The 19,260-nt window shown below is 33.6% G+C and overlaps 1 long non-coding RNA gene and 2 other non-coding genes across 4 annotated transcripts in view; 2 read left to right on the top strand and 1 right to left on the bottom strand.

Moving 5' to 3' along the window:
- LOC145941544 (uncharacterized) overlaps positions 1-19,260 on the bottom strand; it is a 264,923-nt gene that overhangs the window by 244,267 nt on the left and 1,396 nt on the right. For both annotated transcript variants that reach the window (XR_014426177.1, XR_014426178.1), the window contains exons 2-4: positions 19,106-19,188; positions 2,665-2,822; positions 2,116-2,192 (exon numbers count right to left, since the gene is read on the bottom strand). This is a non-coding gene — a long non-coding RNA (uncharacterized LOC145941544). The remainder of the gene's footprint in view (positions 1-2,115; positions 2,193-2,664; positions 2,823-19,105; positions 19,189-19,260) is intronic.
- Trnan-guu (transfer RNA asparagine (anticodon GUU)) lies at positions 18,612-18,685 on the top strand. Its single transcript has one exon. It is a non-coding gene; the product is annotated as a tRNA-Asn (tRNA).
- Trnat-agu (transfer RNA threonine (anticodon AGU)) lies at positions 19,117-19,190 on the top strand. The gene has a single exon. It is a non-coding gene; the product is annotated as a tRNA-Thr (tRNA).

Below are 19,260 nucleotides of genomic sequence, written 5' to 3'. Positions count from 1 at the left end.
ATAATATCTTTCCATATATATAATTAATGAGTTCATTTTGTATACTGTGCAACGAATATTTATTTTTGGTTCATATTTGTTCGCGTATATTATTCCTAAATATGCACTGCAATCGACCTGGTACTTAAAGTACAATGTAATATATCTTTGAAGAAGAAGTCTATATATGTATATGTATGTATGGCGTGTCGAGTCTTTGCAAATATTTCACTCTACGTACGATACACACGTTACACGAGAAAATTGCATTCTCGCTCTTCAGAAATTGCATTCCCGCGAAAGATACGTCGTATTCGAACTGTTCATTCGGCGAGGTAACAGTTAAGCTCGCGATAATTTACGAAGTCGGAGTGCGCAACCTTTGACCTACGAGCGTCTTGCATGTAGCCCATCGTCGGGTGGTTATGGGTGATTAAAAGGCGAAACTACCTACCGATTCGACTGATGAAGGGAGAGAAGGCGGAAGGGTAGTGGGGTGAAACTGAGTTAAAGAAAAGTGGAAGGGGGTAAAGGACTATTCGCGCGATCACGTACTTACGTACCTGGCAATGCCACTATCGATTATTAGTTATTATCTCGGTGAAGTATTGCAACCCCGCTTAGCCGGGAGCTAAGCGAGCGAGCAAGTAACCTACCAAGCAACAACACCAAGCACCACCGCCACCCTTCTAGACGTTGCACAACCCCGCTTGCCCTCCCGTCACGCTGCGGCGCGTAGACCTCGGCCACGTACATACATCACTCGACACCGAGATAAGACTCGGATGGATCGTTATACTGCCCGGTCTATGATTAATAATTACTCGCGGGCCTTTATCAGATGCCAGACGACGGTTGAGTTACCTCGATAACAAGTAATCAAACCCCACGGACTCCACGAGCTCGCCGAGGCTTAGCGCTAAACGAACGCGTCTGTTGGATTTTATTTAAAAAAAGCATGTATGTACACGAGATCGATTACGCGGCGAAAGCCTTGAATTAGAAACTTAATGTTAAACTTGTCGGTGAAAGATGAGATCTCATTATATAGTCACGAAGTCAAATAATTAATAAATAACTCGTTTTAGTATAAGAGAAATAATTTACAAAATCTAAAAAAATATATCCAGATTTTACATGTAAAATAACGATTGTTATGTAATCAATCAATCACTTTCAGATCTATTCTAGTAATTAGGCGATAAGTTAGAGCTGTTTAAAAATGCAAGTCTTAGGCCAGCTTGTTAAAAGAAATGGCAGATCATTAATTTCGAATCAAGCAAACCTTATTAAAGATAGGAATAGTGTTCTATCGTCCCGCGTGGCGTGCCGTGACACCTTTTCGCCCTTGTAAATGCAAATTTTATTAATAACGAGTAGGTTATATTTCAAATCGGTCCGAGTTTCGCGCCAACCGGTAATCGTGTACCTCGGGTCACGCACCTCTTATTGCACGCACGCCTTCAACAACGAGAATGGTCCAATTTATGTATAGTAGTGTAAACATGCAAGAAAGACCATAGGTTTTCGAAACACATTTGCAAAATTATTGCTTGCCCTCTTAATCCACGATTTCCACTTTTGATTGTATTACCTTATTTAAATTGATACCCCCACTATGAGAAATCAAATTCGGATGTCTGAGGTAATAAAATACTAATTTATTGCTCGTGAAATAAGTTTTCGATTATTTTTCAAACTTATCTCGATTAAGATAAAAAAAATAATTTAATACTGATACGATGCATCACGAGGAAAATAATACAACGTTAATATTTAAAATATAGAAATTAATTATTTATTAGGCGATTGTATTACGGAGTTTATCCTTATTATTCGAGTTTGCGATTCGATCGTTTTATTCGTGCGTTCTCAATCCGAATTACTTAAATCTTAAATCATCGAAAAATCGAACAATATAAAACATCAGACGAAATATATTTGATTCTAAGTATTTTTTAAAAAATATTATTGTCAGTGATTATCAAGATCGCAACGAGAAATGATAATTTATAACTTGGATTCCTGTCTCTCACTTCGATTCCTACTTAATTAAATTAAATTACGCGAAAAATGCATGTCGAGACCTAAGTGATTTATAATATACAATTAATATACAAATAAGGATTCACTCACCTTAGGGTTGCCTCAGGTTGCCTTAGGTTGCCTAGAGTTGCTCCGCCGGTGCCCGATGCTCCCGAATTTTACGCTGCCTGTAACATACAAATATAAAATCTAAATTATAGCAGTTCAAATTAATTACTATTTCAAAAAATTATTATTGTTATGCGCCAAACTTTATATTTGGTGCATAACAATAATAAACTATAAATATAAAATAATTGTATAAATAAAAAAAAAACAATTTTTAAGTAGAATTTTTTATAGGATTATTATTTATAGGATTTTATAGAAGATTATTTTATAGAATTTATATTTATATATAATCTCTTAAAAATTTATATATTTCTAAGTTTCTCTTGTTTAAATTATTTAAATAAATAAACTGAATAAATGCAATTTATAATAATTAATAAGTAACAATGTAGGCTCCCTGCATTGATAAATTACAAATTCAAAAGGAGGCAAATAATATTTGCGTACCTACACCCTACGCGTGGCTCCATATAGCCTCCTTTTGAATTTGTAATTTATAATAATTAATATACAATTAACATTATTCACCTTAGGGTTTCTCCGCCGATGCCCGATGCCTCTCCTAGGCCTCCTCCTCCTCTCAGGATGTCAGGGTCGTCAAAGTCGACTAACGCGCGACACTTTTAACGGCACTCCCGCACTCGTACGCGCGATACTTTTAACGGCACTCCCGAATTTTACGTTATCTGTAACACAAATATAAAATCTAAATTATAGCAACGTTCAAATTAATTACTATTTAAAAAATGCGACTGGCAAGAGATAAAAATTTGACAAGAGAAAATTGTATAAAATGGATTTATATAGAAATATCTAGATTTTTATTGTCACGTTGGGTAAAATATCATGAATAATCGGAAAGAATTTTTATGTAACTCGAGCATGCATTATATTACACACAGCAATATACAAGCAATATACAAGCAATTTTTGCATTCTCTCTTGTTAATATAAAATAATCGAGTGTAATTTTCAATGAAAAAGGTAATATTACAAGTGGTGGTGGTAAATAAAACGCGTGAAACCTTGTATAATGAGATTAATTGCATCTCATTCATAAATTGATATACATATATAAACATTGTTCCCGATTTACGTTGAAATACGCAGAATTAATTCTGCGTGACAAAAAATGTTACGCCTTCTCAGATATTTTCTTTATCAAACAGCACACACAATGCATTCCATCAAACTAAACATTGATTCACAATGAACGTTATTCTAACCCGTCTTTCGTCGTACATAGACGCTTAATTAGGCTGCCAGAGCGCGTGGGAGTTTGCAGCTTGAGTCAACGTGGCAAATCGCGATCTTGGAGTATTCCAAGAGATCCTCCAAGCACATTCTCAATTACTTCAATATATGATACTTTTGTCTATCAATATTACATATATCTAACATTTACACATGCAAAGATGCAAGACAGAATATTTTCTCAATTACTAATATGTAATATATTGCGTAAAAATTGATTATTTGCTTAAAATCATAAAAGAATCATTATTTTCTACCGGGATTAGCGTGATCTGTACATCTTTACACATTGCAGATACTTCTCAGAAAATATTCGTTGTCATATTTTGCTAATTGCATGATCATATTAGCCTCGATTTCTAATACAAACTGCGTGTGCGTCTGCAGGACATGCATATACGCACAATATAAAGCTTCCGCGGAAGGATCGCAACGTTTTCACGTCACTCCCTTCACATGGGACGCGAGTGTATTTTATTTGACGGCCTCACCTAAACGTCTATTCCCGGTCGACGTCGAAGCGCGTGTCGACACGCCCGGAATTGAGCCGTGCATTCAATTTTAAAGCGCGTGCCCGTTCCGGAAGTGGAATCGGGAGAGGTCCTTGGGGATACGCGGGGTGTGTATCGCCCTGTTTTCGATGCCTCATGCGAACGTAAAAGAAGATATTTTACATAATGGAAAGGAATTATTAATTTTTTTCCAATAACTAAAAGAAATCTATTTAAATATACAAATCGTTTTGTTTATCTCAAATGTACCCTGCATTAAAAAATTACATTAAAAATTCTTGAAAGAATCTATCATTTATATTATTTTAATTTTTACTGCCGCGTTAAAATTTTTTTGGAATTGTGACTCTTTAATAGAATTGTATAAAATAATTTATTATAATCGCATTCTCCCTACAATACATTTTTGTTTGCATACCGTTTTCAAACTTACTATTTAAAGCTCTTAAAAAATTTAAACGCTTTAAATAAACTATTAGAAATTCTGTGCACGATTCAATAACGAGAATTCGACGTGGGAAATACGGACAGTCGAAATTTTCCAATTACCTGCTCGAGTAAAAACCAAAGGCGCGTATGTGCTAGACGATATTCAGCGTCGAGAAAAAAATGAAATCGTTCAAAACATGCGCGTAAAAAAACAGCAGAGGTCGGGCGTTTCGCTTTCATCGCCTTTCTCGCGAAAAGGATCGAGGGTTTCGGTTTAAAAGGTCGCTTTTGACTGGAAAGTACCCGGCGTCGTGGCAGACGCCGACGGTTCGCAGCTGATTTCGATTGAATAATTTATGTTTCATTACATGGGGAAGGGGGGTCCGAGCTTATAGGCGCCTCACAAACGGCACTCGTGTGTTTTGGAGAGAAAGCCTCGACTAACATTGAGCCGGTTGAATCAGACGTCGAGCCTTTCATATATTTCCTATATCTAACCATTGAGAGCAACGTGAAAAGAATTTTGTATCGAGGTTATTGAGGGGCGCTCGACCAATACAGTGGGCGTAATGATGGCTGCACCCTCGTTATGATACGAAAGAATTCGTGAATAATTTGTGTAATTTAACTCTTATATTTTATATATTTTAATATACATATATGTATATGTATATAATTTTAAAATAATTTGTCGAGAAATGATATATTATACACATAGAAAATAATTATTGTAATAATTATTAAAATGCAATTCAATTGCATGTGAACACTGGCGGATCCTGGGTAAGGGGGGGGGGGGTTAACCCCCCCCTGCAAATTAAAAGAAACAGTTTTGCTGAATTTGTTTAAAAAATATAAATAAAGAAAAACAAACATTAAAGAGCTATCGACGTCAGGATCCGCTAGTGTATATATATAAATATAAGATACACTGTAAATTATACTCATTATACGCATACAAGGAGTTAAGTATAGATTAAGTCAGACATAGGCCGAAATGATGAGGTAATTTTGTTGTACGAAAATAATTAGGCGAAATTCTTTGTATCTATATAATATATATTATATAGATATAATATATATTATATTTATATTATATAGATATAATATATATTATATATATATTATATAGATATAAAGAATTTCACCTAATTATTTTCGTGCAATAAAATTATCTCATCATTTCGTCCTATGTCTGACTTAATCTATACTTAATTCCTTGAATACGTAATGAGTAATGAGTATAATTTACAGTGTATCTTATACATACATATTGTATATATTATATATATATATATATATATAAGTGTATAAGATACACTGTAAATTATACTCATTACGCATTCAAGGAATTAAGTATAGATTAAGTCAGACATAGGATGAAATGATGAGATAATTTCATGCACGAAAATAATTAGGCGAAATTCGTTATATATATATATATATATATATATATATAAAATATATACAATATGTATGTATAAGATACACTGGAAATTATACTCATTACGCATTCAAGGAGTTAAGTATAGATTAAGTCAGACATACAATGAAATGATGAGATAATTTCGTTGCACGAAAATAATTAGGCGAAATTCTTGATATCTATATAATATATACAATATGTATGTATAAGATACATTATAAATTGTACTCATTACGCATTCAAGGAGTTAAGTATAGATTAAGTCAGACATAGGACGAAATGATGAGATAATTTCGTTGCATGAAAATAATTAGGCGAGAAATTCTATATAATATATATATATATATACATATATACACTGGCGGATCGGGGGGGGGGGGGGGGAGGGTTAAACCCCAAATTAAAAGAAACAGTTTTGCTGAATTTGTTTAAAAAATATAAATAAAGAAAAACAAACATCAAAGAGCTATCGACGTCGTTGATCCTGGAATAAAAGCTAATCATGAAATCAAAAATATTAAATAAAATAATTTTGCAACCCCCCCCCCCATTATCGACGTCAGGATCCGCTAGTGCATGTGAATCACTTTAATACGTCTTAACATGGTTTGTCTGAAAAATTCATTATAAAATTTAATAAATTTTTATGAATCAATAATTATTGTGTAATAAATTTTTCTTTTTTATTCAATATATTAAAATTAAGAATTTTTTGTAAAACTTATAATATGGTCATGATTATTTCGGTTTTCTTTGACATGTAAAAATATTAAAGTCACGGAATAAAACATATCGACGACGAAAGCTGCATTAGGGAAAACTCGAATCATCTGATAAAATATAAAACTCAATTTCTTTCTGTCTCAGTGAAAAGCGTTGCGTCATCTAAAATATCTACAGTAAATGTAATGCGTGCATCAATATTTTATAATACGACAAAATATATTAAAGACTTCACTTCAAAGCATCCGATATTTTAGCGTGTCTTGGATATAATTTGGAGATAATAAAAATTTAAAAAGTAATTTAAAAATTATATATACGTATACAGATATACATGCGATATAAAAATTTATTTTTTATTTATAATTAACTTTTGTCATTGATAGCTTTGTTTTAAATGATAGAAATAGTTTTCTATAATATTATGCGATAAAATAAGTTTTAAAGTAATCATATATGTATTCTCTTAAAATATATATATGCTTTCTCTTAAAACTATTTTTATTTATTTCGACACAAATAATTCCGAATCTAAAGACTTAACTTGGAGTTTAGACAAGCTACGTATGATTCCATATTCACGTTTGACCCGAAAAATCATAAGTTGCTTTCGACCCTCTCAAGGTTGCACCTTGAGCAGCCGTGATTTATTAGCTGAAATTTGAGTATCACGAAACACGCGAAATGCGTATCGCGAATCCAATATACTGTTCACAGGGGTTCCTTCTATTGCGGGTGATCATAATTCATACTGGGATTCCATAACAAAAAGAACATACGTATCGAAACACCGGTTTATATCACCGAAGATTTGTGAAAAGAATTCGTTTTCATCGATTCGCATTGTAATGTGTAAACAATAATATATGTATATATGTATTTAAAAAATGTTATTAGTTCAGTTGGTATGTAGAAAAAGAATAATAACTATATTTTCGACATTATAGAAAAAGTTTAATAAAATTTAAAAAAAATTATATTTGTATAACAAAAACTCTATTCTCAAAATAAAATTTATGTAAATTTAAAACCGATATATTAACGTGTCGCATTTTCAATGTAAAAAACTAAAATAAAAGAAAGTATATCACAAATAAAAAAAATGCACTTCCTAAATTTAAAATTCCTTTAACCATATAAATTATTCGTGAAATATTTAACAAATATATCAAATAAAAAAGAATTAAGAATAAAATAATCACCTCAGGCTTTAAATTAGCGATATTTGATATAGATTACTTTCATTATTTCTTTCCTCGCATTAGAGAAATGCTAAACAAAGCGCGATAATACTCTCTCGATATCGCACGATACATCGACAAGCAATCATGCATAAACGAGGATACGAGATGCAGGAACTGATTCCTCGAAACACACAACCTAGTATATATTTGATGCAATCATAACTTATGCAATTATAGAGTCGGCCGTTTATCCGGAATCGGTTGGGGTCACGCGGCCAAATGTTCGCCCAAAGGGGTGGACCTTAGGCAGCCGTTAAAATCGACGGTGGCAATTCGCAGCTACCCCTTTCTATCGGGGAGTCAGCGAGCCGTTTTGCATGAAGCTTCCAGTCGATAAGAAAACGGTCGACTAGCGACCCCTTAGCTCTTACCAGGGGTATCTACCCTACCGACTTGGGGATGATGCTTGCATCTCGCGAATACACTGGAGTAATCTCCTAAGAAAATATTAAACAATACTGCCGCGTCTTGTGTTCTGCGTACAAACAATCTCTTTAATATAATGGATTTAATTTTAAATACGTCTCTGATATATTCGTTAAAATCTAGTTGGTCTTAATAGCCATTCTATTATGCTTAATATAATATAATAACTATAATAAATATAGTGAATTATAATAATATGAGTCACAGCATCTCACTTGCAATTATCACTATTAAAGAACTACTTCAATAAAAAAAACAGAATAAAAATGTTTGATTATGATATTTTCATAATGTGTCAATATATATTTACGTATGCAACATTATTTTCATATCACAATATTATTTTAATGTCAATAGTAATACGAAATGTACATGCAAATGCCTCTAAAAATTTAATTTCGCTCGATTGAGATTAGGAAGACAGAATGGTTATACGGTCATGAAAATAAAATGACATGTTCGTCGCTTTGCCGTGACTTTCTCGGTTTAAATCACGACTATCGGGGCCGATTGCGACAAGAACGACATTAAGGACGGCTAATCTAGTATAACCGACGAGAGTATGCAACGGTGCCGATATCTGGCAATGTGTTGGTCTTCTCGTCGACACTCGCTAATGGGTGAAGGGCCACCGTGTTGCACCAGCACTCTCGCTCTGGGAATGTTAACGGGCCTTTCTCGTGTCCCCGATGCATTGGCGGTTATCGTTTGAACTGCATTATAGATTACGCGCGGTAAGGCAATAATAATTGCAATCATTATGCAAATACCCGACTAACCCTCGTTACGCGCCGAGGTACTTTACCTCGCTAAACCACAAGACTACTACACGTTCCTCTCGCTTATATGACGTAGATATTCTTTTTCTCGAGTATGCTGGCAATTTAAAGTGTGCGCGACGCATTGTTACCAACTATTTGAGCGAAAGCTTTGAGCTACAAAGAATGCTCTCTCGGCGAAAAGTGTCGCGCATTTTTTTTTTCAACACGTCAGATGCAAAAAAGTTTTAAAAAATGCTTAGCTTCATATACATATATCTCGCAGACAGCGAGTTACTTATTTTTCTGTAAATCCCACGAGAAAATAATTCTGAAAAAATTATTTTAATTTAAGATTCTTGGAAAATGTAAAATTATATCCATCAATCATCGCTTTCATATTTGTTTCCGCGGAAAATGTTTATGATTTGATGAATTATTTTTGCTCCATATTAATCACATTAATTTCTCTTCTAATGGAGCAGTGTCTGGACAATGGACGCGCGATTACGGAAACATTTTTCACGGAAAAAATAATCAAAATGTTTCCGTCGTAATGGTTTCGCGGCGTACCTTCGACGTGACAGAATCGTTCGCCGAGGATAAATCGACACGCGGCCACGGGCCATTCATTCCCGTCGGCAAAAACGCATCTGTCCATTAATGTTTCGTATTTCCGTAAGATACGGCCCCGGGGACGCGATTCATTTATATAAGCCTGCGCGTACCATGCGTGGCATGCCAATACCCGATCGACCCTTCCATGATCGTTTGTCATTCTCATACGTCCCCCCCAAGTACGCGGCACTTCAACAATGAAAGACGTTGTTACATTTCGTGAATAAAGTATCAGACTTATCGTGTATGTGCAACAATATGTATAATTGTACATTTTTACATGCGTATGCATGTAACAATTCGATAACAATCAATGTACGCATAACACGAAAAGTAAAATTGATAAGAATATTGATATAGAATAATATCTCAATATTAATTAACAGTACATTCAGGCAATATTAAGTATTTTCTATTAATTGTGCAATCTTTTATACACGAGACATTCTTTGACTTAACTGTCTTTAAATAATAGGCACGAATTTTATTGATTTGAAAAACTCACACCAATCTAGTTGTACAATAGATGATTATCGCGATCGCGTTACGAATCCGGATAGTTCACGCGCACCCTAATTCGGGTTGTTCCCCGACGAGATACGTTCGCAATAAAGTAATTAGGCTCAAATTCGCCAAGGTGTCGGCGACAATTGATACAGAGCGATTCGATCGCATCGACAAAGTTGCGGGAGCACTCGCGCTTAATGAGATCGAACGGAGATAAAGTGCAAAACGTACGCGCTTCCGGCTACATTAGCCGATTATTGTTGTGCTTTCTTCTTAATTTATTCGCGCGCAATGCGACTTCTTCATGTCTACGGCTATTTGAATTCGATTAATTAGCGAGAGCGCTCATCGCATTTCCAATAGGTGGATCATAAATTTCACCCTTATCTCCCTATCTGCTCGTCGCGATAGTCGTACGAAGTCGTGTGCGTCGGCTTTAATAAATTGAAAAATCACGCTATGCTTCGCGACTAGAATCTCTCCGAGCTAATATGACTCCCTGACTTACGACGACCCGTTATCATATCGCGGTAACGAATATATTCCATTACGTGACAACTGTGCGCGCATGTGTGCGTACGAGATAGCGACGAGAAGAGCGCAGCGGAAGGGGAAGAAGGCAAGTGAAAATCTACTAGAATATATTTAATCAAGATCGTCTCGTAATTAGGGTAAAACATTTTTCAACCACACGTGTCTCCCTAATAAAGATGTCGTTATACGCCGCACGATCGACGGATTTCACGCAAACGTCGGAATTTTATTTTCAATCTGTTCATTATTTCCCCGTAATACTTTTAGATATATTAAATTTTTTATGGTCAGTAATATTTTACTAAAAGTAATATTTGTGGTTCATGCAATGCAATATCATAGATAAATTGATAACCGCTAAAATTAATAATTAATATTATTATTAGCGCCACTGCGTATAAAGAAGTGCAATATTTATTCTTAATTTTCATGTGTATTAAACATTATCATAAAAATTTCGGAAACTAAAGGATAAAAATATATATGTGATAAATTAATATTTATTCCTTGCAAATAGAACCAGTCTTATTTTTCCGAGTTACTTTCCCGATATGGAGAGAATATTAAACGCGAAGGAGAACTCGCCGAAAAACGCTCTCATATTTTTTCATAGGACCAAATAAATATATGCGAATTTTGTCGGGACAGAGAATGAAGGGGAAAACAGGCAGGCAGACGTGCCGCAGTCAGATAGCGGAAGTAGTAGACGACAGCTTCCGATGGACCGCATTGTGTACGAATCACATGCAAAATGTAGGAGCCAAATATGAATATATCTCGACAATAGCCTCCTCCGATTTCGTTTCTTTCGATCGTCTCTCACGTAATCGTACAGGACGATGTTTGAAGGGTACATAATTTTTGAATAGCAAAGCTAAACGTCATCCCGCATCATGATCGAACCACGGCAGAATACAATTTCCTCGTAAAAGACAATCGCTTTTTCCAAAACGATTGATAGCTATTTATTTGCAACTATAGCTGATGCAGATAAAAATTTGCATATATAGAATATATAATATAATATGTGCTAAATATAATATTAAGAAATATAAATAATAATATGTGAATACCATTATGAATATGTAATACCATTGTTTAATTACTACGATATTTTCGAATCTTTCGCTACGCGTCAGATTTTTTTCCATGCATGCAGAAGACAGTCTGTCCAAAGTCGTTTACATGTGACGGTGCTCAACGGCAGTATGTATGGACAATGTGGGTGATTCTTTAAGCGTGAAATAAATAACTCAGAGGGCTCGGCCGAAAACGTGACGCGAGCCAGTTTTCGGACCCTCCAACGTCACGTTAACGAGAAAAAACCAAGGGAGCACATTTTAACGTCAACAATTAAAAATATTGTACATATATTATCGGGCTCACCTATTTGCCGCACAGCCGCGAGGGTCGTCTTCGCTCATTCTTCACGATTACAAACTTGTTTTAGTACGCTCGCGGCCGTCGTAATTATAGCAAGCACACGTACGCGACATTATACATGTTGAACACGTATGTAACCGCCGCGCGTAGAGCGGCATATGCTATGTCATGTTTTATATCTTTACAACGGAGAAAGAATGCTTTTCATTCTTACACGGCATCTATTTTCCCTCCCCTTCTCTCTTCCTTTCCCCCATGAAAATCATAATGTCACGTACGAATGCTTTCGATTAATTTAATACACGAACACACGCAGTACTTTGAAATGTGAGCAATTTTGTGAAATATAATAGAGTATAATTGTCTTTATTCTCTCTTTTTCTCTCTTTCTCTTTCTTTCTCTTTCTTCCTATTTTCTTAATTGATTAGTAATTTAAATTTCAATAATTTCAGAAAATAAGAAAATATTTTAATTAATTTATTATTTACTTAAAAAACTGAGACAAATCTAATATATATCGTGTCAATAATATTTAGATTGAGAAACATTAATTCATAACTTAAAAAATTTTTTTTAATTATATAGATGTGATATACACCATAGGGGGAGGGATGCATATTTGAGATCAAAATATTTATATCATACTAGACCAAATTCTAATAGTGTTATAGCATAAATTATCAACGGATGTGCAACGAATTTGTCCGGCGTTCATAGAAATATCGTGTTTTCGTAATTACGCGCGTTTTTCTCTCCTACAAAACGAGCTATCCCCATCTCTCATTCCGGACAGGACTCCTCATCGCCGACTCGCTCTTATCTTGATATTTTTAGGAGGGTATTTTCCAGTGCTGCACGTTCTTTTCATTTCATTTAAAGGGCGAACGGAGCGAGAGAGAGGACCGCTCGTTCAGCGCTCTTGCAACGGATAGCGCCACATTTTCATTAAGGCTGCTGATTTATTGGCATAGTTAGCCCAGTCGACCTCGTTACGGCCTTTTGAGAAAAAAAGATAAGGTCTACTTCTCGAGAATTTTTCGACACGTAAAAATCTATAAATGTCTATACTCGTTGCAGTTCTGATTGTTTTCATATTCCTATTACGAACGTTTATTATATTGTCAATATCGCTTCTCTCTTAAAATTAAGAAAACGGATCAGACATGGATATATCAGAGATTTCTATTATAAATAAAGATAAATTGAATAATGTACTAAATTAATGTAAATATTTCTCTAGCAAATATATGTCAAATTTCTAAACCATATACTATTTATAAATTTATCTTCTAAATTTTATTGACACAAGAAAAGAATTAATGATAGAGTGCAAAGAGCGACATTAACATTAGCAGCGATTCTCAAAGAAGATGTAAAAGCACGCGCCAACATTTTATCTTTATTCGGCTGACCACTAGCATGTCAACTAAATTTAGAAGATCCAGTCTCCGAGAGAAACCCGAAGAAACCAATTGATAAATCGAAGAGCCCCGAAAATAAAGCAATCTGTGGCGAGACCGGCGAAATTTTGCCAGCGGCTACCAGACGCGGGCACCATTTATATAACGTAAAGGATAGCGGAACAGAAAGGATTCGCGAAAGGTGGCGGCTAAAGGGAAGACGAATCGACGACACCATCGTGCCAGCCCGCAACTGACATCTTCCATACGTCAAAGCCCCGCCGACTCGTCTTTCCGAGCCTCCGAAAATGTTTCACCTTCGTATCCGGATTAAAGAGGGTGGTGAAAGATATTTTATCTTCTCTTCTCTTGTATAGAGAGAATATCCGAAACACTAAATAATTAAGTTAGTTATATATGATTTTATCTCTAAAAATATTTTTATCATTTTTACATTGCTTTTTCGCAATACTTTTAATTTATTCGAATATTAACATAAGCAAAGAAATACTACTAAAGAAATTATTAAATTTCAAATGTTTTACTTAAGAGATAATTTAAATCGATATTCGAAATAAATTTTATTTATATAAATGCAAGCACAAGTCGTATTACAAAACATAATGTATGTGAGATCATGCTGGAAATTGAATTCTTTACTAGAATTTTTTACCCCAAGATTATACGTATGAAACTTAACATCTTCCAGAGAGTGGCGAAATCATTTCAGAGAATCCCGATTGCTACCGCATGCGGGCGCGTTTAAAGTCGTACTAATTAACACGGCAGCGATTCAAGATGTCGGCCGCGCAATGGGGTGAGTCGAGAAGGAGGAAGTCTTAAGGCAGCGTGTTCTCTCCAGGGAGCCAAGTGTTAGGAGAATTAACAGCAACCCCTGATCTTGGCCCTCTATGCTATCTCCCTAATAATAAACTGGTAATTCCCAATGCCCCTATAAGTTACTCCCTTTCAACGCCACAATGACCTACGAGTGCCAAGACGTATTGTCTACCGGGTGTTCGTGATCCGTTCTATCGTGCTCTTCATCCTACAGGCTATTAGTTGATTGAATGAGAAAAACGAGCCAAGAAAGAGCGCGGAGAAACGTCATACTCATGACACCGAAATGATAACTGTTGTTATAACGTGACATTTATTACCGATATATCTCTAACAATCTCTCTTCATTATTATATGACTTTTCAAATGTAAATTAATTTCTCTTAATGCACACGCATTAATCTTATAATATCTTTGCACAAAATATCTTTATTATTTCAGTAATTTTACCTAATTTCGTTACCTAACAAGATCAGATATTCGATGCACTTGAAAATTTTTTAAAATCATTATTCTTCTATTCTTCAAAGCATTAAATAATTAAATCACATCAAACAAATACGAAGAGAATGCAACACGAGAATATAGTAATTAATAAACATAATTATAACATAAAATAAAGAGATATGTACTTGTGGGGGGAGGGGAATTAATATGTATTATTATTATATATTTATAACAAACTAGACCGCACGAGAGGGAACCAAAGCGGTTAATAAATTCTAGTGATTTCTTGAGCAAACAAAATTTGCTAAATCTCAACTTTGGTTTACCGTGATGGAATATTGATGATCGCCGGTTTCGCATGCATTCTCTCTTCCGGGGCATTTAGCGAAACTTACTCCCCACCGGATGTTAATTCGTACTCTGAATGAATTCATCATGATTTCAGTGCAATGCTCACCCGTTACATCGTTACTTTACAAGCTCGGTGTATCCTAGAAATGTGCACATCTTCATCATAGACATCCACCATGGCCTGTAAAGTACCGTGCTTTCCGTACCGAGAAGGGGAGGAAAACGCGAGTAGGAGAGAGGGAGCGGATGTTGGTTACAGCAAGAGAGAACGAGGGATTGTAAACTTCCAAGAGGAAGCTCAACCTCTCGACCGTCTCAACCGGTTAAATTTATAGCCATAAATTCCTATCCAATAAGAAGCGAGATCCATGTATTCTCTAACGGTAACAATATGTGCAAGTAGTATCTAAACTTGTTGCCCACAACAAGAATTCTTCGATAATTAAAATAATTTCCAAAAATATGCATTTATATAAAAAATTAATTCTTTTTCATATAAAAGAGAATAAAATATTTTTCTGAAATAATACTATTTATATAACATCATTGGATTATATTGCCGTTTAAGATTAGATTATTTGTTATTAATTTTTTTTAAGTGTTTCATATGTAAATTATCTGAAATACATGTATGTACCCATACATGTATCCGCTTCTAATCAATAATTTGAAAATATGTGTAACGATAAATCTCCGTGCTCCGGTGTATTACGAGTTGTATATTTATTGTTGAATTGATCCCATATTTTGCAGTCATAACAACAGTAAATTACATGTATGCATGCTTGATAAATCTAATTGCTTCTCCGGGAAGATGCACTAAAAAGCAATGAGAAGCGTCTTATTGCAGACGAAGGATATGTTCTCTTGTGTTTAGCGTAGATATCTGCTCAGTAGATTAGGAACGAAGGGGACGATAACAGTGACCGATAAATTTCGTGGCGACTGTCTCTTACTTGTAATTAAACGCACAATTTAAACAGACCGTTAGTGTCACCATTGCTGAACCAGAAGGTCTCCTTCCGACGGATCTTTAAGAGCAAATTTTGCGATGTGTGATGAAATATATTTATTTCATAAAAAAATTAAAACATTAATTATTTATACCGTGAATTAACCGTTAAATTAATGCGAAGTAAGAATTACTTTATATTTCTCATTCCTCATTATACACAGGAAAATATAGATCCCTTTTCTAAAAAAGGCATGTTATTTAACATTGTTGTCGCTCTTCCGCGATGCTAATTGGCTGTCTCGATACGCGTTATATTCATAGCATCGAGCAGCTGTCATCACGAGAGTTAGCAGTTTGACAGATTGTCCAAAATAAAATAAAATAAAATAATATATTATATTTTAAATAATATGTTATAATACTTTAAACTCGATTAATATTTTTGACAGTTATCAGCTGATTTCTGTCAAAAAATATTAATCGCGGATAAAATATTATAACATATTATATATTACTTACAAAATATTATTTTAATTATAATAATATGTTGTAAATAATATAATGTTATATATAATATATACTTATACATAATATACTTATGTATATATACTTTGTCCGCGATTAATATTTTTGGACAGAAATCACCTGATAACTGTCAAAAATATTAATCGAATTTAAAGTATTAAAACATATTATTACTTTATTTAATTTAATTTAATTTTATTTTAGACAAACTGTCAAACTGCTAACCCTCGCGATGACAGCCTCTCGATGCTATAAATATAACGCAAATCGAGACAGAATGATATTTTATATAAAGTTTATTTAAACATGATTCATATATTTTTTGACAGAAATTAGCTGATTAAAACGTTAATTTATTAATTAAATTTTAAAATAAAAATATGTTATAAAAATTAAAATAATATAATGTTTTAAATAATATGTTATAATTCCTTAAACTCGATTAATATTTTTTGACAGTTATCAACTGATTTCTGTCCAAAAATATTAATCGAGTTGAAAGTACTATAACATTTTATTTAAAACATATTATTATATTATTATTTTAATTTTTATAATATATTCTTATTTTGAAAATTAATTAGCAAATTAACGATTTAATCAGCTGATTTCTGTCAAAAAATATGAATCAAGTTTAAATAAACTTTATATAAAATATTATTCTCTTTTATATAAAATCGAGGAATGGGGCGTGCGTAGCGCGCGCTTGTGTTGTTCTAGTAAATAAATAAAAAATAAATTTGATATAGTTAAAAGATTATGCATTAAAACAATCAGAAATGTTCATAATTTGACTTATTATATCTTGAGATATAATACATTCAAAATTGTTTGTCCATTTCGGAAAAAATAATATTGTTCGACAACTACTTTCTATAATTTACATATTATGCAAGCGTGCATTTTCGTTCTGCATACATATAGATGCGCTATCATCCTAATTACGGTATTGTGATGACCCGCGTCGCGTACCAGTCGAACATCTGCGATCCATCGTGACGGATAAATCACCTTGGGACCACCCTCCAATCGCGTCTCGCCCATCGCCTTGCATATAGACAGTTACTAATGAGCCGACCCCATTTAATTAACCGTATATGGTTTCGATGCAACTGCTGGACTATTTCCCGTTGTATACGCGCGTATTATCGTCGCGACACGCGACGCAACTTTGACTAACAAATTTATTGCAACGCGTAGCGATATTTCATCGCGGCAGTTTTCTTGCGTCGACACATCTGTTCGATTTGTATCACAGTATACCGCGGATCTATAGATACGTACGTTTATTAGTAGTAGTAGTCCGGAAACAGTTCTAACATAGTCTAGAGCGTAATTCATTGTCGACTCTTATCGAAAAATGAATTGCAAATTGCTTCGCATGTACCAAGTAATTTGCAGATCTCTGCACTGACGTACTTACTCGCATTTTTTTTTGCACAAAGAGATGTAAATAAATGAGGACAAATATAGGACTATTTTAAATATTTCTCTCTTAATAATTACATATCTATATTAAATAATTTTTTTATAACTGTTATTAGATTTACCATCAAAAACATCTTAATATCACATTTTTACAACAGTGTTAAAAATTATCTCAATTATATAACTGATTTATCAAATATTATTTTATATTTATTATTTGATAATACTACACAGAGAGAATTTTCTCTTAGAATTTACCTTGAAAATCATGGTAATCATGGGACAATATGGTATGGAAAGAATTTTATAAAAATTTCTCTGATTAATTATTTATATCGCAATAAAAAATAATATCTATCACAATAAAATATAAAATATGTTTGATTAATTTTACTATATAATTTAGTAAAATTAATCAAACATATTTTATATATTTTATTGTAATACATATTATTATTTTTTATTGTAATAAATATTAATCAGAAAAATTCTCATAAAATTCTTTCCATATATCATATTGTCTCATGATTACCATGATTTTCAAGGTAAATTCTAAGAGAAAATTCTTTCAGTGTACTATTATTTTTCTCGTATATACATATAGGAAAAGATAAATAGATGAAAAATAAAATTATGTAGAATGCAAGCGAGAAAAAGAGAAAGAAAGAGAGGATGGAGGCTGTTGATGATCTACCAAAGATGACCACTCAAATAGCCTCCGTGGCGCAATTGGCTAGCGCGTTCGGCTGTTAACCGAAAGGTTGGTGGTTCGAGCCCACCCGGGGGCGCGTATACTTTTGCAAATAAATATAAACAATATTTTGCTATATACAAATAAAAATATATTCTATAAATTTTGTACTCAATTTAGTAAAAGTGTGAATTTTTATAAAATAATACAAACAGAATTTATATTTATAGAATATAGAATTTAAGAGAGATAAAAAAAGGTGTTTCAATATATAAATAAAATTAAAAAAAGCATCCTCAATATATTTTAAAATTCGGACCATATATTGACGTATTATTTATATCGTTTCTACTATCTATAATATTAATTTAATAATTTTATACTGTGTGTGTGAGAACATATATTAGATACATATTTATATAACAGAAGCAATCGTATAATTAAGAATTACGATTTGCCTTTGAAAATGCAATGTTGAAATTTTTGGACACAGACTGATAAAATTGCAAGTACTCACCACCGTCCAACGGCGCCGTGGCTTAGTTGGTTAAAGCGCCTGTCTAGTAAACAGGAGATCGAGGGTTCGAATCCCTCCGGGGCCTGGAAGCAAAATAAATTATTAGCTTTAAATTTTTTTTTTCCTGTAATTAATTTATTTTATTCATTTAATCA

This window comes from Prenolepis imparis, unplaced genomic scaffold (genome assembly GCF_030444845.1).
Source record: "Prenolepis imparis isolate NDT839.2.m4 unplaced genomic scaffold, iyPreImpa1.0 SCAF_10, whole genome shotgun sequence".
NCBI lineage: Eukaryota > Metazoa > Arthropoda > Insecta > Hymenoptera > Formicidae > Prenolepis > Prenolepis imparis.
Note: the sequence above shows the minus strand (reverse complement) of the source record. Positions and strands in the feature narration are given on the sequence as shown.